At 35.0% G+C, this 27,278-nt stretch overlaps 1 long non-coding RNA gene across 1 annotated transcript; it reads right to left on the bottom strand.

Annotated features, from left to right (window-relative positions):
- Window positions 1-24,610: 24,610 nt before the first annotated feature.
- On the bottom strand, window positions 24,611-25,647 carry LOC127716523 (uncharacterized). The gene is made up of 2 exons (XR_007988973.1): window positions 25,592-25,647; window positions 24,611-25,427 (listed from the first exon to the last, which is right to left on the bottom strand). It is a non-coding gene; the product is annotated as an uncharacterized LOC127716523 (long non-coding RNA).
- Window positions 25,648-27,278: the final 1,631 nt, after the last annotated feature.

The following is a 27,278-nucleotide window of genomic DNA, read 5'->3' as shown; positions in this document are numbered from 1 at the left end:
TATTGGCCATTTATAATATCCATATTCAGTTTTCTTTGAATAACCTATATGCTACTACCAGTCCAATTTCAGCTTAAAATTAGTAAAATAGTATCTGGACTTAAGCTTTATGTGTTTTTTATTGCTTGAAATAGATCATAGAATGAAATTAAGTGATGCTGAAGTCAGTATAGCAAGTTTGGTTCTGTTATAGGTGTAACACCACTAATTCGGCCCGGCCAGAAAGCACATACCAGAAAGTAGTACATATTTAACACAAAATAGTTCCTACGCATGAGTGTAACTTTCAAAATATGGAGAATATTTAGGTATTGTTGGTATCAAATGAAAGCTGAATGACTGGTGATCATTGTAGAACACTTTTTGACTTATAATTTTGAATATTAAAATAACTGCACCAAATTTTATAAAGAGGGTACTTTTTGCCTGTATGTCAGATCTGAAGTACCTGTTTTGGTACATCCGAAGTTCCGGGAACCAGTTCTTTCTTAAATGCCATTAAAGGTATGTTGATTTTTCCAGTACAAGACACCATAAAGTGTTGATTTGACATGCAATGATTGTCACTTTATTTGAACTTGAAACAAAAGAGCTGTGTCTGCTTGAAATTGAGGAATTTAACATAGAAAGCAATGGGGCCATGAATTAGTGGTGTACTTCCTATTACAGAGAATCATCAGAAATTCAATTTTTAGAAGTGGTACCTATTCTAATGAAAATAAGTCATATTTGATGTAAGTAAACATGTTTAATCATCTTTTTTGGATGAACAATTCTGTTTATGGGAAATTTCAGCTCTTAAATTCACATAATCAGGTATTTTAGCCTTTTATGGTCACACAACATGCATGCAGTTAAGACTTGACTCCAAATTCTTGTTTTTGCATTATTTGGGATTGCAATCAATAAAACATGTTTATAATGACTTGTTTATGGTAAAAAAATAGCTCTTGGTCAAATAATTCTATGAATTTTCAAGTTTTATTGGTTTTCTTATGATAGCCTTTTACAATCTAGGCAATTGGTATATACCCATATAAGAATTCCAAAATCTCACTGTACATGCAATTTTGAACCAGTTTAGTAAGTTATCCAGCTGAAAAATATATAAATTGCTCTTTATAATCTATGTTGTACCACAGAAGTATGGTTTGTACCAAAAATGTCCCTTTTCCAATTTGAAGAAAAAAGGGGGGACAATTTTCTCAATTATGTCTTAGGTTTGGTCTAATATATTTTTATTAAATGAACAAACTCTGGTGAAATATGACTATTGGTAAGCACATTGTTTTCCTAACAGAAATTATTAGATACAACAATGATATTGAGAATAAAATAAGTATATTGGCCATTTATAATATCCATATTCAGTTTTCTTTGAATAACCTATATGCTACTACCAGTCCAATTTCAGCTTAAAATTAGTAAAATAGTATCTGGACTTAAGCTTTATGTGTTTTTTATTGCTTGAAATAGATCATAGAATGAAATTAAGTGATGCTGAAGTCAGTATAGCAAGTTTGGTTCTGTTATAGGTGTAACACCACTAATTCGGCCCGGCCAGAAAGCACATACCAGAAAGTAGTACATATTTAACACAAAATAGTTCCTACGCATGAGTGTAACTTTCAAAATATGGAGAATATTTAGGTATTGTTGGTATCAAATGAAAGCTGAATGACTGGTGATCATTGTAGAACACTTTTTGACTTATAATTTTGAATATTAAAATAACTGCACCAAATTTTATAAAGAGGGTACTTTTTGCCTGTATGTCAGATCTGAAGTACCTGTTTTGGTACATCCGAAGTTCCGGGAACCAGTTCTTTCTTAAATGCCATTAAAGGTATGTTGATTTTTCCAGTACAAGACACCATAAAGTGTTGATTTGACATGCAATGATTGTCACTTTATTTGAACTTGAAACAAAAGAGCTGTGTCTGCTTGAAATTGAGGAATTTAACATAGAAAGCAATGGGGCCATGAATTAGTGGTGTACTTCCTATTACAGAGAATCATCAGAAATTCAATTTTTAGAAGTGGTACCTATTCTAATGAAAATAAGTCATATTTGATGTAAGTAAACATGTTTAATCATCTTTTTTGGATGAACAATTCTGTTTATGGGAAATTTCAGCTCTTAAATTCACATAATCAGGTATTTTAGCCTTTTATGGTCACACAACATGCATGCAGTTAAGACTTGACTCCAAATTCTTGTTTTTGCATTATTTGGGATTGCAATCAATAAAACATGTTTATAATGACTTGTTTATGGTAAAAAAATAGCTCTTGGTCAAATAATTCTATGAATTTTCAAGTTTTATTGGTTTTCTTATGATAGCCTTTTACAATCTAGGCAATTGGTATATACCCATATAAGAATTCCAAAATCTCACTGTACATGCAATTTTGAACCAGTTTAGTAAGTTATCCAGCTGAAAAATATATAAATTGCTCTTTATAATCTATGTTGTACCACAGAAGTATGGTTTGTACCAAAAATATCCCTTTTCCAATTTGAAGAAAAAAGGGGGGACAATTTTCTCAATTATGTCTTAGGTTTGGTCTAATATATTTTTATTAAATGAACAAACTCTGGTGAAATATGACTATTGGTAAGCACATTGTTTTCCTAACAGAAATTATTAGATACAACAATGATATTGAGAATAAAATAAGTATATTGGCCATTTATAATATCCATATTCAGTTTTCTTTGAATAACCTATATGCTACTACCAGTCCAATTTCAGCTTAAAATTAGTAAAATAGTATCTGGACTTAAGCTTTATGTGTTTTTTATTGCTTGAAATAGATCATAGAATGAAATTAAGTGATGCTGAAGTCAGTATAGCAAGTTTGGTTCTGTTATAGGTGTAACACCACTAATTCGGCCCGGCCAGAAAGCACATACCAGAAAGTAGTACATATTTAACACAAAATAGTTCCTACGCATGAGTGTAACTTTCAAAATATGGAGAATATTTAGGTATTGTTGGTATCAAATGAAAGCTGAATGACTGGTGATCATTGTAGAACACTTTTTGACTTATAATTTTGAATATTAAAATAACTGCACCAAATTTTATAAAGAGGGTACTTTTTGCCTGTATGTCAGATCTGAAGTACCTGTTTTGGTACATCCGAAGTTCCGGGAACCAGTTCTTTCTTAAATGCCATTAAAGGTATGTTGATTTTTCCAGTACAAGACACCATAAAGTGTTGATTTGACATGCAATGATTGTCACTTTATTTGAACTTGAAACAAAAGAGCTGTGTCTGCTTGAAATTGAGGAATTTAACATAGAAAGCAATGGGGCCATGAATTAGTGGTGTACTTCCTTAATAGAACCTATATACAGTATTTATTGTTAACATGATGTCGTTCAAATAATGCATAAAATATGGCACTGGACGTTATTTCTCTTGTTCGTGTGTCTTTAATGATGCTCGAAACCTAAAATTTATTAAAAACCTGAAAACCAGTTTATGATTTGAAGAGCTTTTAAAATATCAGAACTGTTGAAAAAAAGGGAAGTCAATTCTGCTGAAATCCCGCCGTCGGATTAATATAAAAGGCATCGTCGGAGTTTATTAGTAACACATGACTTACATAGTAAACGATTAATTCAACTGCACTAGAATTATTTGTATGTTCGCTCTAAATGAACATGAAATACTTGCAACTGGACAACAAGCAAATTCAGTCAAAAGTTAATACATATGTTACATATTAAATTTGCAATTATGATAATCATTAACAACCGGCATTGAACAAACTAATGCTAATAAATTACTACCTCATCAACTGTTTCCCCCATCATAGAATTGTCGTAAACGTTATTGATTTCATTTAGGACATACATGTATTAGCGCTAAAAGACGTGAGACGTTCTGGTGTTTAACAGTGGACCCGTTTTGGCGAATAACAATTCGCCTTTTCAGAATCTAAAGTACTATGGGTAATCTCATTGTTCGTACACCAAATTGAAAATAACGTTAGGTCATTGGTTGAATTTCCATTGTTTAGAACGTTTTAAACCAATCACAACATTTTTGTGTACGCTTTTGAAAATATCACCCATAATGCGTTAGATTCTAAAACGGCGAATTATCGGACACGTTTGGGCAATATTGAATATTACGGACACGTTTGGGCAGAATAGACACGTTTGGGGGAATCGGACACGTTTGGGGGGATGGACACGTTTGGGAGTGTTACATATATATAATGCTTTTTTTTTGTCAAATAAATTAAAATTGGTATTGAAAACGATCCACCAAATGTTTATAAATACTACATTTTGATGATGATTCGAAAAAATATTTGGACTAGAATCGGCTATTTCAAGCGTTTAACGTACTGACGGGTGTGTCATCAAAAAACTTATTTAAATCCCCAATAACAAAATAATTTACAAGATTAAAACAGTTTTTTTTGTATCAATGCATAATCAATAACTACGGAGCCCCGCTAGGGATATGCAAAGAAAAAAATATATATTGTGCGCACAAAATAATACATTGTGCGCACAATTTAAATATATTATGCGCACAACTTAAACATATTGTGCGCACAAAATAATATATTGTGCACTCAAATTCATTGAGCTTACACATGGTACGGCGCTTTAATGTCTCCTTTTCAAAGTGACAGATTGGAGAAATACATAAGGGTTTATTTGAAATGGGGTTAGATTACATGGAAATACTCGCACTTTTAGCAAAAAATCATCACTGCATTTTTTCTTATCTACACTTGAAACGAATACCGAAGAAGCTACGTTTATTTCGTCTGAAACTTGGTTTACCAACAGATGCGTTTGAAGCTGCCACTTTGTATCGGTGTTTATTGGAACGGTTTGAAACAGACTTGACATTAGAGTGAGGTCACTATCGAACTTATGTAGACTTTGATAATGTGGTTTTACCTATTCTCTTGTAACAATTTTAAAACTACTATTTGTGCTTATGCCTTATACTTTATGTCTGCAAATCTCAAGATTTTGTTTATGTTGATTGACACAAGACTGACATACTGCTCAATTCACGACTTTGATTTTGTTATGCCCCGTCGACGATATAAGATGGTCATTATATTTAAAAGTCTGTGCGTCCGTCCATCCGTCGGTTTCTTTTTAGGATAAATGTTTTGGTCATAGTAGTTTATGATGAAGTTGTAGTGTCATCAACTTAAATAAATTCTGTGGTTTCTCTGAAGATATCTTTGTAAAAGTGTAAAGTAAGTCAAATCGACTTAAAACTAAGTACACGTACAAGTTCTTTATCAAAAGATTACTATAAATGTTTGATTATGTTTAAGTACTGTTTTTACCCAAAGTTTACTGTTCATTATTGAAATGTGACGGTGTGATCAGTCTAAGAAGTTCACCATGAAGTTGTGATCAAATAAAGGTAAAACTAAGTACATATATAAATCAGAAGATGTAATATGAGTGCCAATGACAACTCGCCATCCAAGTCACAATGTATTAAAAGTTAACAATTATAGGTTAAAGTACGGTTTTCATCACGGAGAGTTGGCTCACACCAAACAGCAAACTATAAAGGGCCATAAAATGACTATTGTTAAACAATTTAAACGTAAAAACCAACGGCTTAATCTATAAACAAAACGTGAAACACCTATGAACCACACCAACAAAGGACAATCACTGAACAACAGGCTCCTGACTTAAAACAGTATGCTTATTATGATGTAAACTTTTTAAGAGTTGTGTAAAAATGTTTCAGGTCAAGTTTAAGTTTCATTCTGATTAATAGAAGAGAGATGACAATAGGTCACAAGTATCTATTTTTGATCGATTTCATGATAAAATTTTATAGAATGATGTCCGTATACATTATGAAACTGAAATGTTACAAAACAATTTAGGAATAGTCAATGAACATGTATACCTCAGTGGAATATTTAGAAAACAAACGAAACAATTATGATTAATTTTTATCCAAATATGGTCCGTTTTGGTGCATCATTTATTCAAATACTTATGGCGCGATTGATCATCGCGATCGGGGCGATTGTCAACGAGACAACTACACATCCACCATAGCCCATACAAAGAAACAATCAACGAAAACAAAGTTGACAGACGGGTATCGATGCAAGCCTTGAATTACGGACTCCTGACTTGAAACAGGCAAACATAATGTTATAGTTTAAACATGTTTATGAACGGGCAATCATCCACGAAACTGTGACAAAGCTGAAACATCATAAACAAAGAATAACTTGTAACAAGAGTGCACACGCTGAAATGTCTCGCCTGCTTTACTGACCATTGATTTAATGTTGAAAGCTTAAAGATGAAGGTTTTACTAAAATCATTACAGAAACTTAACACTTGTAAAGATCTATCACAATGAGGATAAGGTCAGTTAAACACCTTACAATTTCACCAAATATAGTTGACCTATTGCCTATGCTAATTGAAAAGCAGACCAAAACACAAAAACTTAACTTTGACCAATTAACTATGAAAATGAGGTCAAGGTCAGATTATACCTGCCAGACAGACATGTGGACCTTACAATTATTGTATTCATCAAATATAGCTGACCTATTGCTATTAGTATTTAAAACACAAAAACTTAACATTGAGCAATGAACCATGAAAATAAGGTCAAGGTCAGATGATACCTGCCAGACAGACGTGTACACCTTACAATCATTCCATACACCATATATAGTTGACCTATTGCTTATAGTACTTGAAAAACAGACTAAAAAACACAAAAAACTTAACATTGACCAATGAACCATGAAAATGAGGTCAAGGTCAGATGAAACCTGCCAGACTGACATGTACCCATTACAATCATTCCATACACCGAATATAGTTGACCTATACTGCTTATAGTATTTGAGAAACGGGCCTAATCACGTAATTGTAACCTTGATCACTGATCCATGAAATGAGCTCGGGGTCAGGTGAACGGCAACGTCTACATGTCTGTCGCTGACAGACATGTAGACGTTGCAAGGAACCCATATACCAAATATACTTATCCTATTACTCACAATAAGAGAGAAATTCACATGACAAAAAAACTCAAATTTTTTTTCAAGCAGTCACTGAACCATGAAATCTAAAGCTTTATACAAATAGTTTACGCCGCCGGATAGTAATACCTATGTCTCGCATACTGCGACTTTCGTCGCAGGCGAGACAAAAATAGTTGAAAATGGATTTATTCATCAAATGAAGAAAAAGGCACAAAACTTAAAATTAAAAAAAAGTATCGCTGTTCGAGAACTGGAAGCTAGTTTAAATTCAATTGCAAAAAATGGAAATCATGTTCCCTGGTCTAGGATATTATCAATCAATACACATCCAATTGACTTCTCATGTATAAGTCTGCATAGACATACTGAAAAAACAAGAGTGGACACACTGAAACGTCTCGCCTGTTCTTGTGTTCATAATTGAATTTATGTTGAAAGTAAAAAAAGGAAGTTCATACCCCAAGCATTACATTAAATTAACATTATGTTAAATTAACATTTAATGTTCGATGTACATGATGTCAAGGTGAGATAAATCCTTTCAGACAGCCATGTAGGCCATACAATCATTGCGAACAACAAATTTAGTTAACCAATAGCTAAAAGTATCTCAAAAACAAACCTTATACGGCATACGCGCCTTATAAATATTTTATACATAAAATACAGTTCTACTATACCTTTACTATCGTATCTGAAAAACAGACCAAATCTGAGATATTTAACATTGACCAATAAACCATGAAAATAAGGTCAAGGTCAGATGATACCGCCCAGAAAATATATATATCCCTTACAATCATTCCATAAACCAAATATAAGTTCACTTATTCCTTATAGTATCTGAAAAAACAGACCAAACAAGAATCAAATAACATGGACCAATGAACCATGAAAATAATATCAAGGTCAGATGATTACTGCCAGACAGACAAGTACACATTACAAACATTCCATACACCAATATATTTAACTCAATGCTTATAGTATCCGAGAAATAGACCAAAACACAAAAAGTTTACTTTGCCGGACCACTGAACCATGAAAATGAGGTCAAGGTCAGATGACACCTGCCAGTTGGACAACCAAATATAGAAGACCTGTTGCATATAGTATCTGAGATGTCGACTTAATCACGAAAACTTAACATTGTTTAATGATCCATGAAATGAGGTCAAGGTCAAGTGAAAACTGTTTTACTTATTTTGTTCGCACATTATATTATTTTGTGCGGACAGTATATTATGTTGTGCGCACAATATATATTTAAATTGTGTGCACAATATATTTAAACTGTGCGCACAACATATTTAAGTTGTGCGCACAGTATGTTATGTTGTGTGCACAATAGATTCAAATTGTGCGCACAATATATATTTTTTTCTTTACATGTCCCTAGCGGGGCTCCGTAAATAACACCAGATCCTAAATGATTATAACACGTATGTTTTCCTATTTTGTCACTAACTGATCGTCCATTACATACATGGAATCCAGTAGATCGAACCAACCTTCGTCATCACTATCATAACTAATAAAATTATCACTAGTATTTTTCAGTTATGTTAATTTCATCATTTTCTATCAAATCTGGTTTACCAATTAAAACTGTTAAACTGTTCTAAACACATATAGCAACAACTGCGCCTAAACTACTACAACATGCATGGTCTTCAGTCAGACATTCATTTATATAAACATCATATTTCTCATAAAAATGTTACTTTCATGAGGTACATATACAAAATAAAAATAAACATCATTGCTTTAATGAAAAAAAACAAAGTTTTGTCTAACTTTACATGGTCCTCGGTGGCCGAGTGATCTAAGTAGTTTAACTTATGTATCACATATAAAAATAAGGAGATGTGGTATGATTGCCAATGAGACAACTATCCACCAAAGTTCAAATAAAGTGGATGTAAGCAATTATAGGCAACCGTCAATATGCCTGTCAACACTGAGGTTGAGAGTTCGAGTCCCGCACGTGGCAGGTGTGTTCGACTCCAATCTTAATTGACTAGGATTGTCAGTTTTCCTACCTACCAATGGTCGGTGGTTCTCTCCGGGCGCTCCGGCTTTCTCCACCATTAAAAACTGGCCGCCGCGAAATCGCCAACAATGCTGACTTTAACCATATGACAGAATCATAAGAAACATTCAAGATTTTTTTTTATGATTTTGCAATGATTTTGTTGTACCAGAGTACCATTCACCACTTTTACCTCTTTTTTTTTTGGATAACAATTGACTAAAAATTGATTACCAAAAAATTCATTATTCATATCATTATTATCATCAATCCAGCATTCAGACATATCATTAGTTACAAAATCAGGAACAAAATCTACATTTTAAAGCTTAATTCTGAATTGTCTTTATAAATTTCATGAGACAATATTATGTTTTTGTTTAACCTCCTGTGAATCCTATGATGAATTTTCCAGCAGTTTGATAATATTTTCATAAAGAGGGACTGTGTTGGATATACAAATGGAAGCAATTAAAGGTAATAAAAGTATTGAGATGATCAGCTGGAATAGTAGTATTTCTAGATATGTTTTAACAAACCATTTGTCATTTTGCGCTTGATAATTCAATTGGCAACTTATTTAACAGTAAATAATGCGCATAGTTTTTTAAATTGATCTCTTTTTAGTGATATATTTCAAAACCATGCTTACCTAATGCAAGCTGAAAAACAAAAAGGAAAACGTGGAAACTCAGTTTTATCCTCATGATTGATTCTAAAGTAGTATAGGCTTTTGTAAATGGTTATCTTGTCGTGTCATGTAAGTTATACTACTTATTGAGATAAGACACTGTCATTGAACTGGTGACATATTTCTATAAATCTGACCTTAAGGTAGATCGGGTGTCTTTTTCTGAGCATCCCTTCTGGGCATGTTGCAAAAATACTTTTTCAATTAATCTTTAAGAAAATCCTTTTAAAATCACGGGCAAATAATTATATTGAATTTGATAGGACAATTTGTGTTTTTTGGAATTTTCTAGAAATCCCTATTTTTAGTTGATATTTTAGAAGTATTTGTGAAAAGCAATTCTCTTCAAGTATTTTAATCAATTCTATGGTCTAATGTTTCCTCAATAAGAAAAATATAACCCATATAAAATAACTGTTATTTCGTTAATTTCAATGTATTTTAACGAAAAAGCAAGGTCCGTGACCCCCAGTTTTTCTATTGAAATTTGAAAATACATTAGCCAAGAAGTCTTTTACAGGAGTTTAAGAAAAATCTATCGTCAAATATTAAAACACCCCAGCTACCTTAAATCTCAATTAAATGACTTTCAGCCATCAAACCCACTTAATTATACTAAAAAAAAATAAAGACCGCTATTTTATTTTTTAAATATACACTTGCATATTGTTCCTTCGTAAGTCAAAATTAGTAAAATATTACGATTTATGAATTGATATATGAAATGGCAAGATATCAAATTTAAGCAGTTGATATGAATTATAAATGGATTTTATCAGTATATTATGCTTGCATGACTAGTTGAATAAAATTAGGTTCAAGCTGTGTATTGATATCAATGGGAATTTCCACAATTCTTTCCTAAGGTATCTGCCTTACCAACTAGGATCTAGCTGGGTGAGCCACCAAATATATATTCACTGAATTATAGTTGAAAATACTTCTCATGTATAAATGTAAATATACACAAATGGACTTTGAAAAAGAGGTAAGGCTAATTTACCTTGAATTTATATCACACCAAGACCAGTTCTAAAAAGTCTTTAATCTATACTCAAATTAGTACCAAAGAAGCCCGATATAAGGTTCACATAATATAATGGTTAATCAAATACCGTACGAAGTTTTAAAATTCCCAAATGTCTTTCAAGTGATTCGCTCTCTCTTTCAACTGATTTTAACACCAGTTGTATACCGTCAATCTGGAGAAAAGCAGTTATTTTTTCGATATTAAAGGATCCGTTATCGGACAATCGCATCCCGCTTAATTATCGAGGAATAAACGTATTGTCACGTATATCTAAGCTGTACAGTGACTTCATAAATAACCGACTATCGACCTTTTTAGACGAAAATGAGGTTCAAGCTGATGAGCAAAATGGATTCAGGAGAAATCGTTTATGTGAAGATCACGTTTTTTCTCTTAGTAGTGTGATTCGTAACAACGCTATTGCAATTGCAACATTTGTTGACCTAAAGAAAGCTTTTGACTTTGTGGACCGAGATATGTTACTTTACAAGCTTTTGTTGAACAATATTGACGGCAAAATGTACAATTCTATCAAAAACAATTATTCTTACACAACAGCTAGTATTCGTGTCAATCAGAAGATGTCGAGATGGTTTGTTTGTAATTCTGGTGTTAAACAGGGAGATAATTGCTCGCAGCCTTGTTTTCAATATTTATTAATGACCTTGTGCAAGAAATGAACAATTCAGATCTTGGTATAAATATCGACGACACCAAACTGTCTATGTTATTGTACGCAGATGACATTGTACTACTAGCATACAACGAGACGGATATGCAAATAAATGTTGGATAAACTACATGACTGGCGTAAACGGTGGCGAGTTCTGATAAATACAGATAAATCCAAAGTAGTGCATTTCAGATCAGGCAGATGACAGCGTACTTCTTTCGAGTTTAAAATTGGAGAAAATGAATTAGAGGTTACAAGTCATTACACATATTTGGGAGTAAAATTCAACGATTGATTATTTGATTGGTGTTTAACGCCACTTTCAACACTATTGTGCTATTTCGTGGCGGTCAGTTTTTATTGGTGGAGGAAGCCGGAGTGCCCGGAGAGAACCACCGACCTTCGGTAGGAAAACTGACAATCCTAGACAATTAAGATTGGAGTCGAGTGCACCTGCCCCGTGCGGGATTCGAACTCAAAACCTCAAATAATCAACGAGAAAAAAAGACTTTGCATCAAATGCAGAAAATCTCGCTAAAGGTGGTGGGCGTGCACTAGAAGCCATTATCTCAAAACTTCACAATCTGAAGGAATTTGGTTTTAAGACATTTGAAAAACTGTATAATTCTTGTGTAGTTCCAATACTAGACTATAACTCCTCAGTTTGGGGATACAAAGACTTCTCATACATCGACAATATACAAAACAAAGCAATTAGTTATTTTCTTGGAGTACACACATTTGCACCAAAACTGGCAATTGAGGGTGATATCGGATGGTTGCCTTCTAAAGAACGACGATGGTTCAACATGATATGTTACTGGAATAGACTGTTGAAAATGGAAAATTCAAGGATTTGCAAACGTATATTCCTCTGGGACTATAAGATATGCACTAACAACTGGTCGACAGAAATGAAAACTATAATGACAAACATTGGAATTATTGAAACTTTTCAGAATAGGAACAATTGTGATATAAATAACGCTAAATCAGCACCACGTGAACAGCATAGTTTTGATTGGTTAACAAAGTTAAATAAATATCCAAAAGCGCGGACATACAAAACTTTCAAAAACAAATTTTCTGCTGAAGCATACGTGACATTTAACTTACAACGCAACGAACGGTCGATGTTGGCTCAATTTAGATGCAGAATTCTACCTCTAAGAATTGAAACAGGACGGTTTAGTGGCGAACCTGAGGACAGTAGACTATCTAAAATGTGAAGCGAAAATGAAATTGAAAGCGAAATTCATTTTCTTATTAACTGTGATATATATAATGAACTCCGAAATTAACTTTACTCAACCATACCGGGCATAGAAACATTTTTATCACTACCACATTGTGAACAATTAATACGTATTTTCCAAGAAGAACAGCTTAATATATTTTACAAGCATTTACAAAACGTAGACAATTCATTGTAGCTGTGGGCGTCGCAAGAAATACACTGACAGTTCTTAGGCTTTATTTATGTCGCAATTGTCATATAAAACATAGTGCATCGCATACATTCACCCCGTGGTTAACATTATACAGTGTTCATTGCCTAGTTTACGTAGTTTACATATATCGTGACATGGTTTACGTAAGAACTGAAAGTAGATAAAAAAAACCTACATAAGTTTCAATGCAAATCCCTGTTGCATACCAAATTATTAACAAATCGCAGTATAAACCTTACAAATATCATTATGACAATGTGAATATATCAATTATGCATATCAAAACATATTTGTAACATTAATAACATTCAAATTACCTCTTTGGGCCATTAACATGTCAAAAATTTGTATGTCATTGTTTATCGTTTACGGGAATCTGATGTACCGAGGAAAGAAACGCCGTTTTTACTCCCTGTTTTTTATAAGTAAAATTGTCCAATTTAAATTCCTCTTAAGACAGCTATCAATACTGTTACATGGCTCCCCAAATTAGAATATATGCTAATTTTAACCATAAAATCGAATATAGTCACTGAAAATTGTCAGATGTAAAATGCACAAAATCCTGTTCACACGGCACTTTAAGACAATGGCTTTTCGGTGGGGATCTCACAATTCTTTTAAAAGAACACGTTTGTGTATTGGTCTTTCTAGTTCAGAAAGGCAAAATGGTCTCTTTCCATGTTTGTCTAATTTTGTTGAACCTACTCTCAACTTTGCTGTTCGCACAAGACCATCCTGGTCGGTAAACGTTTCACTGATTCGTCAGAGATGCCACATGTTTCGAAATAAATTATTGTCTTTTATCATTACGATATCTCCTACTAATAGATTTCGTTTCTAAGAGACCCACTTTAGTCGAGATTGTAGATTTGATAGAAATTCTTTCCTCCATCGATCCCAAAACTGATTTGAAGATATTGCACTCGTCTCCAACGTTTCTTGGAGTAAACATCATTCTTTTGAAATTCTCCCGGAGGTGGTAGAATGATTCTAGATTTCATTGTCAATAGATGATTTGGAGTAATCGGCTCTGCTGATAGAGGATCGTTTAAGCTTTCGACAGTCAAAGGTCTACTGTTCACTATAGAAGCTGCCTCACACATAAATGTTCGGAGTGACTCGTCGCCCATCTGAGTACCAAGATGATTCAAGAGAGTCGCAAGCACATTTCTGATGGAACGGATTTGGCGTTCCCAAACACCACCCATGTGACTGGCGGATGGGATGTTCATCTTGAATTCAATATAGTCACAATCATTGTGCAGTAAATATTGTCTAATACGTTCAGTGTCCATTTCTGAGAAGGCTTTCCTAAGTTCTCGTTTTGCACCGATGAAATTTCTACCTTGATCTGACCTGAAATGTCTCACCGGTCCTCGTACAGAAATAAATCTACGCAGGGCATTAATATAGGAACTAGTATCAAGCGAATTTGCTGTTTCAATGCGCACTGCACGTGAAGATAAGCAGGTAACAACACACTATATCGCTTAAGTTCTTTGCGACCTTCCTTAACTAAAAACGGACCAAATAAGTCAACACCACATTACGTAAATGGTGGAACAGCTTCCATTCTATCAAACGGCAAATCGGTCATTTTCTGAACTTGGGTTTTGCCTCTTAGCTTTCTACAGGTAACGCATCTAGAAAGATCTTTTGAGACTGCGCTACTACATCCAATTATCCAATATCCTCGTGATCGAATCTCGTTAATCATACGTCCACGTCCTTGATGTTGCACTAATTGATGACAGTGACGTATTATAAGATTAGTAACATGAGAATGTCTCGGAAGAATCACTGGGTGTTTTAAAGTAGAATCAATATCGCTACGTTTTATGCGTCCGCCTACCCGAATTATGCCATCGGGTCTAGTTTATACAATGACAAAGTCTGTTTCATTGTAACATTTCGCATCCTCGCATATTGTCTATCTCTTTCGCTGTCCGATGACCATATCGAACGAAAATTTTCGATTTCATCCTTGAAAGCATCTTTCTGAACATGACGTATTATCTCGAGTTCAGCTCTATTCATTTCCTTAACTGAAATTGAACGAGTATTTGTATTTGAGCTCTTAGTACGCAACACATATTTCAGATTCAAGCATATAGCGACTGCTTTCTTTGCTCTTAGCCAATCAGAAAAGTATTCAATTCGTTCTAGAATAGAACTATAGCACTTGTCAGTTTGTGTAATAAGCGTCTTTGCGCGACGAACCTCTGGGTCTTCTAGATCCAGCTTCGGTTTCGATTGATCAGGTAGAATAGATTCATTTGTCCACAGAAAATGTGGTCCGTTAAACCAAATAGTGTTTCTAGACAACTCTTTCGCAGTTAAACCTCTCGAGGCAATATCGGCAGGGTTAATTCTAGTGTCAATATACTTCAATTGTTTTGGACTAGTGTGATCTAGAATTTGCTGAACTCTGTTTGATAAAAAGATGTGAAAACGTCGGCTTTCATTGGCGATGTAACCAAGAACAATGTTGCTATCGGTCCAAAACCATTCAACAATATCATCAAAGTCCAATTCTTCACAAAGAAGACGGCTAATTCTAACCGATACTACTGCTGCTGATAATTCTAGTCTTGTTATTGTCAAGGATTTACGTGGAACAACTCGAGCTTTTCTCATGACGAGAGAGCAATTGACTTGACCATCTTCACTTATCAATCGCAAATACGAACACTGACCATAGCCTGTAGTACTGGCGTCCGAAAAGTGATGAAGTTCACATGTAGCTACCCTTCCAAATCCGTTCGGCTTCACACATCTCGGAATTTCTAAAGTTTTCAAATTAAAAACACCCTTTCGCCAATAGTCCCATCTTTAAATGAAGTCCTCCGACATTTCACTATCCCAATCATCCTGGTCAACGCAACAGTATTGAAATATTCGTTTAGCTACAAGTACTACGGGTGAAACGAATCCCAACGGATCGAAAACAGAGCTCAATGTGGAGAGAATTCCACGCCGGGTTAGTGGTTTATCATTCAGAACTATGTGAAACTGAAATGAGTCCGACTCGATGCACCATTGTAATCCAAGGGTTTTGGTTATCGGAAGTTCGTCCTTCAACAAATCTATGTTTTTCATGTCACTCGCTCGATCATCAGGAGGTATCTGCTTGAGAACTTCCTTCGAATTTGACCTGAACTTATGCAGTCGCAATCCGCCATTACTGCACATCTGTTGACTTGCCTTTACTAACCGAACTGCTTCGTCAACACCTGAAACTGACTTCAAGCCGTAGTCAACATAAAAGGCCTTCCTAATAAAGTTAGCGGCTTCTGAACCAAACCCGCTTTCGTAATCATCAGCAATCTTCTTAAGTCGGAAATTCGCACAGCCTGGCGAGCATGCAGCGCCAAACAAATAAACATTCATTCTGTATTCAACGGGTTCCTTCGCAATATTTTCGCAATCGTCGAACCACAGAATTCTTAGTCACGATGATGTGGTTTTACCCTAAATTGTTGAAACATATCCTCAATATCGCATACTATCGCAACTAAGTCTTGTCTAAAACGACACAAGACTCCAGTAAGTGAGTTTGTCAAGTCCAGACCATGTAGCAGATGATCATTTAACGAGGTTCCTTTGTATTTTGCACTACAATCGAACACTATCCTGACCTTCTCTGGCTTTTGAGGGAGATAAACATCGTGGTGTGGAATGTACCACACGTTTCCTGTGGCTGAAGACTGTACTGAATCAACCTTTTCCGCATAAACCTTCGCAATTAAATCGTTCATGCCCTTAAAGTAATCGTTACGATATCTTGTGATGCCGCCCAGGACAAAAAGGTGTCAGTCGGATGTTGTCAAGGACACAACAACACCGTTTTAACAGGTGTCCCTAGGATAATCTTAAATGATGTAATAAAAATGACACATGTGCAGTCTTCTGAATCCTCATTCTACTATAAAAATTCAGACAAGTTTGTTTATATTCGGCCCTGTACTGTTCAACTTTCAGATATTTTAAATTTCAATGACAACCACCAATATTGCTCTATTTCAAAATGTAACCGAAAAAATTGTAAAACCTGTGATATACTAATATCTGATACCCACTTTCAAAGTAATTTAACCACCAAAAGTTACAATACACACAGTCATGAGGATCTGAATTGCACTGCTTCCAATATTGTGTACGGTATTGAATGTACTCTTTGTGGATTGATCTACGTCGGGGAAACTCGACAAAGACTCAATTTTAGAATGAATGATCATCGGTCTAATGTAAATGATCCTAATAACAACAAATTTCTCTATAAACATTTCAATCAGCCTGACCATTCTATTGTTTCAATGAAAGTCCGGATTATAGAGAAAATATATCATTCAACAAATGACCCCATATTAAGTACACCATATCGTGTACTTGTTTTGGCTTTCAAATTTTTTTCATCTGAGCGTCACTGGTTGGTCTTGTGTGGACGAGACGCACATCTGGCGTATTGAATTTTAAGCCTAGTACCTTCTGCTAGCTATTATTCGTGTGTTTCTTTGTCCTATATGTTCTCCCATTTATTTGTATTGTGGTCCTGTCATGTGATGTTGTCGTTTTGGTCTTGTGTATGACGTTGCCATAAAAGCGGGAGGTTTGGCATGCCACAAAACCAGGTTCAACCCACCATTTTTTTCTTAAAATGTCCTGTACCAAGTCAGGAAAATGGCCATTGTTATATTATAGTTCGTTTCTGTGTGTGTTACATTTTAATGTTGTGTTTTTGTTGTGTCGTTGTTCTCCTCTTATATTTGATGCGTTTCCCTCAGTTTTAGTTTGTAACCCGGATTTGTTTTTATCTCTATCGATTTATGAGTTTCGAACAGAGGTATACTACTGTTGCCCTTATTTACAAAGAGAAGACTTTTGGATAAGAGAGTTGGGAATAGCCATTCCCTATGGATGCAATGACAAAATTGATGGTGTAGGTATTTTGTCTAGTCCCAGGTGTAGTACTGTCAATACATTACAATTATTTTATACTTCTGATCGACGAAATAGAAGTTATGGTCACAGAAAATATATACCACCTGCTGTGCACACCGTGACAATTGATTGTCTGTTAACGTCTGTTCAAAAACCTTTAGGAATTCATCATATCAGAACTAAATTATACTCCATTCCATTGTCAAAATTTTTTTTATATTTCAAGAGGCCCAAAATACTTCCGTTACTGATTCTCGTTCTGTTTTGTATAGATTAGTTGCAATAATCATGGACATTGCTAACCATAGACTATTCAAACCCGTATCGACTACATTCAAAAATGAGGAAAAACGTAATTTTTTCAGGTAGAATTCGCCAATAAAGGTTTAGATGCTGTAAATATTAGCAATATTTTCCATCAGAAATCTGTACAAAAAACTATACCTGATTACTTCAAAAATAAAGCTACACCTGTTATTTCTTATACTTACACCAAGTCTATTGCATCCAAGATTTTCAACCACAAGACAGTTTTGGAGGCCTTTAACCTCAAAGATGTGAAATCCAAGCCTCCGGATTGCTCATGTGCATCGTCACAATACAAGTATAGTCCAGCTGGTCATGTTATTACTGGTGACCTTGGCATCGTTACCAATGAACAACTAAGAGAGTAGTTAGCCAAGGGACTAAAATATAGAATTCCCCAGCCCATCAACTGGAAAAAGAATTTCAAGTTACTGATGGATGCAGTTGAGGACTATGTAAGAAAATGGGTAAAGCGCGAACCAGACGAACCAGAACTGGACACTTTGTCTGAATGGATCAAAGCTATTCGATCATGCATTCAGAAGCGCATTCAAAAACTACGATGCAATATGAGCACAAGAGTTACTAACCCTTTCAAAAATCAGGATGTTGTGGATGCTTTATCCTCTGTGCATGACAAATATGTCGTTGTTCCAGCAGATAAAGCCTCCAATAATATTGTCTTCATATGTAAAAACCATTATTTGCAATGTCTCACAACAGAGCTTGAAATAAATAGAACTACTGGTAACCCTACATATTCTTTAACATCATTTACCAAGGACAAAATTTTACAAAATCACAAATCTGTCCTTCTTTCTTTTGGTATCAACATCAAAGAAAACGAAGAAAATTTACCATCATTATACTGGATACCAAAACTACACAAAACTCCATATAAAGAACGATACATAGCTGGGTCATCAAAATGTTCGACTAAACATCTTTCTAAAGTACTGACTACTATTCTTTCTACAGTTAAAGATGGGCTTCAAAAATATTGTGATGAGATATATTCTACCAGTGGTGTTAACCAGATGTGGATTCTCAAAAATTCGAAAGATCTACTGCTTAATCTTCGATCACAATCTTTGCAATTTTGCAGCAACATAAAGACTTTTGATTTTTCTACGCATTACACTACTATTCCCCATGCTCAGTTGAAAGATCGACTTCACCATCTCATTAAACAGAGCCTTTTCTATAAAAATGGGAATCGTAGATACAAATTTCTTGTTTTGGGTTATAATAATTCATATTTTGTGAAAAACCACAGTGAATCTACCAGAAAATATACTGAAGATGATATTATCAAAATCCTGGACTTTTTGATCGACAATATATTTGTTGAGTTTGGAGGATTTATATTTCAACAGACAGTCGGTATTCCAATGGGAACTAATTGTGCACCCCTACTGGCCGATTTGTTTTTGTACTCGTATGAAGCAGAATTCATTCAGAACCTTCTAAAAGACAAAAAGAAAAAGCACCTTGCGAAATTCTTTCATTTTACTTTCCGATATATTGATGATGTTCTATCATTGAATAACCCATATTTCAGCCAATACTTACAGCTCATATATCCCAGTGAACTTGAAATTAAGGATACTACTGATACTAGAAGGACTGCTTCATACCTTGATCTTTTCCTCAATATTGACACAGATGGACGACTTCACACGAAAATCGATGATAAACGGGACGATTTCAACTTCCCAATTATCAATTTCCCTTTTCTCAGCAGTAACATACCCTCTGCCCCTTCGTATGGTGTTTACATATCTCAATTGATACGTTATTCTCGTGCTTGTTCACACTATACGGAATTCATATACAGGAGTGTGCTCCTTACGCAGAAACTGCTCCAACAAAGTTATGAGGAGGACAGATTAAAAATGACACTCCGTAAATTTTACGGACACCATCACGAATTGGTTGATCCATACGATGTGTCTTTGTCCAAACTAACTAAGGACATTTTAACCACGTGTTAGATTGTGGTTTGTCATTACGTCGTCTGATCTTTAAATTACCGAACGTGACTTATTCCCGATTGTGACTGTTTTGCTGAGTGTGAAACCGCATTGCTATAAGACGTGTCACGGTACTTTTCTATCCCAAATTCATGTATTTAATTTTGATGTTATATTTGTTATTCTCGTCGGATTTTGTCAAATGTCTTAACGTCTTTTCTGTTATATTCGTGTGTTATGGTAAAGATAATTAATCACCCCCTTCATTTATTAGATTTTAGTTTGGTTCAACGAAATTTATACGATATATTTGGTTTACAGTTTGATTCAGAAGAAACACCGACATAGCTAGATAATACAATTATTATCTAATTACTACCACAATTTGATATTAATAAGTATTGTAATTTTCATTGTTATTAATAAATGTCAGTATTACAAATCTAATCTTGAATCAATCCGAATCCTATCTTTCTTTTGGGAAATATTTTTACAAATTCAAATGTGACGTCACTTTGTGTGTTTTTTTAGAATTTCAAATGTGACGTAACTTTGTGAGTTGAGGCTTTGGCTAACTCGGCTGTGTATTTTTGTGTGTTGGATTAAGTTGTTTTATGTAATGTATCCGTTTTTATTCTGTAGTTAGTCCCCACTTCGGTTTTTCGGTTTTATCATGTATACCTATTATATAGTCATTTAAAAAATTTACTGTTTGCAAAATTATAAATTATTCTAAATAATAAGGATGTTCTTGTCCCAGGCAGAAAACCCTGGCCGTGTTAGGCGCAACTTTTTGGAAGTTTTGGTCCTCGGTGCTCTTCAACTTTGTACTTGTTTTGGCTTTCAAACTTTTTTCATCTGAGCGTCACTGGTTGGTCTTGTGTGGACGAGACGAACGTCTGGCGTATTGGATTTTAAGCCTAGTACCTTTTGTTAGCTATTATTCGTGTGTTTCTTTGTCCTATATGTTCTCCCATTTATTTGTATTGTGGTCCTGTCATGTGATGTTGTCATTTTGGTGTTGTGTTTGACGTTGCCATAAAAGCGGGAGGTTTGGCATGCCACAAAACCAGGTTCAGCCCACCATTTTTTTCTTAAAATGTCCTGTACCAAGTCAGGAAAATGGCCATTGTTATATTATAGTTCGTTTCTGTGTGTGTTACATTTCAATGTTGTGTTATTGTTGTGTCGTTGTTCTCCTCTTATATTTGATGCGTTTCCCTCAGTTTTAGTTTGTAACCCGGATTTGTTTTTATCTCTATCGATTTATGAGTTTCGAACAGCGGTATACTACTGTTGCCTTAATTTGTGTCCTTCTGAAGTCATTTCCTTAAGTGTACAATTCTTTGTAAAACTAGTGACTTATCATTCGGCAAATTCGGTTCTGAGCCTTTGAAAGGCAATGGTAATTCATAGCGTCCTTCATCTCTTCGGATGCCGTCTTGTAATATATTCAAGAATCTTTTGTCTTCACGAGATATCGGCTGCATATCAACTGTCCGATCGGAAAATCTAATTCAATCATCTTGGTAACTTGACTCGGATTAACTTCTTTGGTACGAACGCCAAAGGAATATTGAACATGTTTCGGCTCTGATTTGCTAGTCAATGGGTGAACTTCTAAGGCTAATATTCTATCAGAAATTCCAATTGAGTCACAATCTTCGGCAGAAGTAGGATCAGTGATGCCAACAATACCCCATCCTAAGTCCGTTTTCTGTGCATAAGGGTCGTCGTTTCCCTTACCGGTTATGACCTCTCGAGGGGTTAATACACGTGCGCAATCGTAGCCTATTAAGAGTCCAAACTCACAGTCATTTACTGGCATTAGCTTTTTCGAGACTCCTTCTAGATGCTCCCATCGTTTAGCCATTTCGGAATTGGGAATGTGCGACCGATTAGCTGGCATAATACTTCGTGTGTATGCCGATGGTAACTGAATTTTCAACTCAGTATCGTATCCTCGAACCATAAGTCCCTCAATCTTACAAATATCAACTAACGTATCTTCAGAGTGCATCGTCGACAACGATAACTTGACATCGGTACCAGAGAGTACTAATGTTCGACAAGTGCTTTCTAAAATAAAGGTCCAATCTGATTGCGTATCTAACAGAGCGTGTACGAGTCGTTCATTACACGAGTTATTCAGATGTGAAACGTAGACAGGAACTATCGTCGAGCTCTTACAACTTGAATTAGAATAGTTCAAATGCACTGCTCCCGTTTAAACTGGGACTTTATCTAAAGAAGAATCAGACGTTTCGCTGTTCGACTTAAAGTTCGACTGAAAATCACCGTGAAGTGGTGTCGGATGGAGCTTAGAACAAAGATTGCATCGTTTCCGTCTTTGGCATTTCCTAGAAGTATGTCCGTGACCAAGACAACCAAAGCAAAGTCCTTTTTCTTTCGCAAAGTTCTTTCGCTCGTCTACCGATTTCACAAGAAACTGTTGACATAAATCGATGAAATTACCAGTTTTCTTACAGAATGTACATGTTTGATCCTTGTTGTAACGACTATAGTTTTTATCAAACACTCTCGAATTTCTGTCGCAAGAACGTTTCTACGCTGATTATCATATTTACCACGCTGAAATCGATATGTCTTAAACTTGTCACTAATGCTATTTGTAGTTTCTGATCTCACCGACTGAATCGACGTTACCGGTTCATTGGCTTCCTTTTCTACAATTTCTACAAATGTTTGAAATGAAGGAAATTCACGCTTATCTTCTTTGTGCTTCGCAACGATTCTGGATTATCGTGTTACAACCCAATCTGGTAGTTTTGACAAAAGGTTTTCGATTTTCTCTATCGTAGTTTAGCGCGTTCAATGTTCCCATGATTTTCATCGCAGATAAACACTGTTTCAGAAAGTCGGAAAATTTGTCTCTAGAAAGTATTGTCGGCAAATTATGGAGTCTATCACGAAATGCATTACTGATAATAAACGGATCTCCGTACCTCTTCTCAAGTAGTTTCTTTGCTTCGTCGTAAGCGTCTTCACTAGAAAGTTTTTAATTATCTCTCGCATTGAATCTCAGACATACTTTCGCAAGTAATGGATGCGTTCAAACGGCGGAAATTTTCGTTGTTCAATTAGAGATTGGAATGATGATTCCCACGCAAGATATTTCACCAAGAAACACCGATGGTTCGGGTGGAGGCAGACGACTAAGACTTACTTGTTCGGCGAGTGATTTAGTTAGGTCTTCAATTTGAACGTATTGTCCTGTAAAATTAGCAGTGTTTACATTCTGAGGTACAAATGCTATAGCTGACGGAATCAGAGTTGCCGAACTTACGTTTGTCACAACTGGTGCCGAACTTACGTTGGTTACTACTGGCGCCCAACTTGCGTGTGTCACTACTGGTTCAGAACGCACTTGTGTCACTACTGGCACGGAACTTACACTTTGTACGAATGACTGACTTGCATTCAATGCAGACTGATCTGAGACTAATTGACTGAAGTTGGGTGCAGACTGAGCTTGCCCATATTGATCGACATATGAGACAGATTGGCCTCGACCTTGTAGACTTACAGTCGGGACAGGATGACCTTGAACTGGATAATTATAACTAACATTTTGTATTGACTGACCTTCGGAAGTCTGGAATTTGGCAGAGTAGTTACAAAATCATCATGATCATCCTTAGTATTTTCAATAATGTCATTATCTACTTCACCATCCGGATTAACGTGTTGAAGAATATTAGCTTCCGGAAGTGATCTCTTTAATTCATCTAAATCTAAGCCCTGACTTACTTTATCGATTGCATCTAGCTTGGCTTCTGTAGCCTCTAGTTCACGTATTGTTTGTATCCTTTCCAATTCTAATTTAGCCTTCGCCTCGATTTCAATGTACTTTAATTTTGCCTTCAAGTCTGCGGCTCGCGAAGCAGTTTGTGATCGTTGCGACACACTAGATCTATGTGTATGAAATGAATGAATAGATATTGACTTGCATGTATATGAACCTCTAGTTTCTATATTGTCTCTATCAATTTCCTGAACACGGGTCGTTATCCTTTTCATGAGATCTGCGTGATAGTTTTCACAAGTTTCGTATCGCTTAAATACATCAATTTCACTGTCATTTATTAATTCGGCATGACCACGTGACTCACTTTCATTTTCGATAAGATTCGATAATTGTTTATAAACACTTGTTAAATGAATCATGTTTTCAACTAATATATTTCGATGTTCGCGAATGATATTTGTGTCTTTAGGTCGTATCTCTATTTTGTTTGACCATGACTTCCATGAGGAAACTGCCTTTCAAAAGTTTTTCTGTAAAGTGTCAATTTGCCACTAAAAAAAACTAAAAAACTTCGCTGACTAGTGCTTGTACGAGTTACACCGCTAGCCACACATATATCGCCCTCGACTTTGCCTCGGGACATCATGGTGAATTATTTCAAAATTTCAAGTAATCAACAAAGGGTTTTAAAAAATTATAAAATTGTCAACATGTAGTTTCAATCAAATCATTAAAAATGACCAGGTAAGTGGCAACATAAATCATTAACTATATGATATCAATCAAATATGTAACCCTTTAAAATTCTAGCAAAATTCAAGTGCATCATATTCAAAATAAGCATACGTTTTGTCCCCAAACGTTCATGCATTTCATCATGTTAATACAGTTTAAAGAATCCTTATACCCAATATTCAAATACTATCAAGAATGTAAACATAATACAACATACCAAAACATACCAAATAAATTAATGTAATAACCAATAATGAGTCAATACCTCTAGTAAAAGTTCACTTCAATTGTTCGGTCTTCTTACTGTTGTTTCACGAATCACTATAAAATGTTTATTCTCAAAATTTGTATTTCGCAATCAAAAGTTCAATGGCTTGGATCTTTATACTGGTATATCGCATTTCAAATCTTTGAATCAGGTAAAAGTTGTTGCTTCGCAAAATGTCAACTTTTCCGTCACTTTACACCATTCCACATTTTACAGCATGCCTCATAAAAGTTCTGTTTACAATTACTACAAACGCATCAATCTAAAATTGTTCATCAAATGGGTTCTTAAAATCTGTTTCGCAGTCGTCCACACATCAGACATGTCAATGATGTAGGGTTCTTACTGTAGCTGTGGGCGTCGCAAGAAATATACTGACAGTTCTTAGGCTTTATTTATGTCGCAATTGTTAGATAAAATATACAGTGCATCGCACAATTCACCCCGTGGTTAACATTATACAGTGTTAATAATATGGCCTAGTTTACGTAGTTTACATATATCGTGACATGGTTTACGTAAGAACTGAAAGTAGATGAAAACATACATAAGTTTCAATGCAAATCCCTGTTGCATACCAAATTATTAACAAATCGCAGTATAAACCTTACAGATATCATTATGACAATGTGAATATATCAATTATGCATATCAATACACATTTGTAACATTAATAACATTCAAATTACCTCTTTGGGCCATTAACATGTCAAAAACTTGTGTGTCATTGTTTATCGTTTACGGGAATCTGATGTACCGGGGAAAGAAACGGCATTTTTACTCCTTGTTTTCTGTAAGTAAAATTGTCTCATTTAAATTCCTCCAAAGACAGCTATCAATACTGTTACAATTCATTGATGTAAATAATTGAACTACAGGACTCTACTTTGAAATTATTTTATAGATTTATATTTTTTAAGTGACTTATAGGTCCAATGGGCCGGGTGTACACACATACATTATTATTATACTGTATGTATTCACTAGTGTCAAGCTATCCAGCAATTCTCTTGCGATAAAGCTATCCTGCAATTCGTCATCCTGCAATTGCGTTCGAAAAACTACTTGAGTGACAATTTTATTTTTTTCAAAATAATGGTTTTTGACTGGTTTTGTTTGAAAAAAAAGATAAATATAAAGTTTTTTATATCCCATTCATAAATTTCTAACTTAAGTTTACAAATTTCTAACTCATCTTTACGGTTTTATAACTAGAATTTACATTTAGAAAAATCATTACGATTCACAAAGAGTTATATATCTGTGAAGTCCCGGATACGGTTTGTTTTTATTCATGTTTAAGAAGCACGGAAAATGCAAATTTTATAAAATACGCATTGGGGTACCCACTTTCCGACCCATTGTTTCGGTAGTTTTTAAATGGCAAGGGATTATACACTGTGCTCATATAAATAGCTATTGGATAGTACTACAACGGGAGGGTAAAGAATTTCTTGGGTAAGCATTCTTAAAAGCCAAAAATTTCGTTCGAAACATAGAAATAAAGCCAAAACCGATAAAATACGCTCTGGGGTCACCCACTTTTCAACCAATTATCTGGGTAGTTTTTAGTGGCTAGGGATTAGAGACTCTGCTTCAATGAATAGCTATTATATAGTACTACATTGGGATAGTAGAGAATTTCGCTCGAAACATAGAAATGAAGCCAAATTCGATAAAATACGCGTTGGGGGCACCCACTTTCCGACCCATTGTCTCGGTTGTTCTTTATGGCAAGGGATTATAGACACTGCCCTAATGAATAGCTATTGGGTAGTACTACAACGTGAGGATAAAGAATTTCTGGGGTAAGCATTCTGAAAGGCCGAAAATTTCGTCCGTAACACGGGAAAAGTCAAATTTGATAAAATACGCATTGGGCTCTTTCCAACCTATTGCCTCGGCAGTTCTGTATGGCTAGGAATTATAAACTCTGCTCTAATAAATAGCTATTGGATAGTACTACAGCAGGAGGGTAAAGAATTTCTAGGTAGCATTCTTAAAGGCCGAAAATTTCGCTCGAAACATAGAAATAAAGCCAAATTCGATAAAATACGCGTTGGGGACACCCACTTTCCGACCCATTGTCTCGGTTGTTCTTTATGGCTAGGGATTATAGACGCTACCCTAATGAATAGCTATTGGATGGCTTTTCAAGGGATGGCACACATGTTAAGTACATTTTTTAATTTTAAAGGGAGTGAGGCCGTATATTTAAAAGGCTTAAAATCAGAAGTTTGTTCACGAGCTGTGGTTCGCACGAAATTTTTTATTAGTATTTTTAGAGATTGTACGTCAATTTAAGAATTATGAATACACATATTCTTAGAACAATTGAAGTTAATTTTTTAGTTATTTTCATATGCAGTTATTTAA

This window comes from Mytilus californianus, unplaced genomic scaffold, assembly GCF_021869535.1.
Source record: "Mytilus californianus isolate M0D057914Y unplaced genomic scaffold, xbMytCali1.0.p SCAF_9, whole genome shotgun sequence".
Taxonomy (NCBI): domain Eukaryota; kingdom Metazoa; phylum Mollusca; class Bivalvia; order Mytilida; family Mytilidae; genus Mytilus; species Mytilus californianus.
Note: the sequence above shows the minus strand (reverse complement) of the source record. Positions and strands in the feature narration are given on the sequence as shown.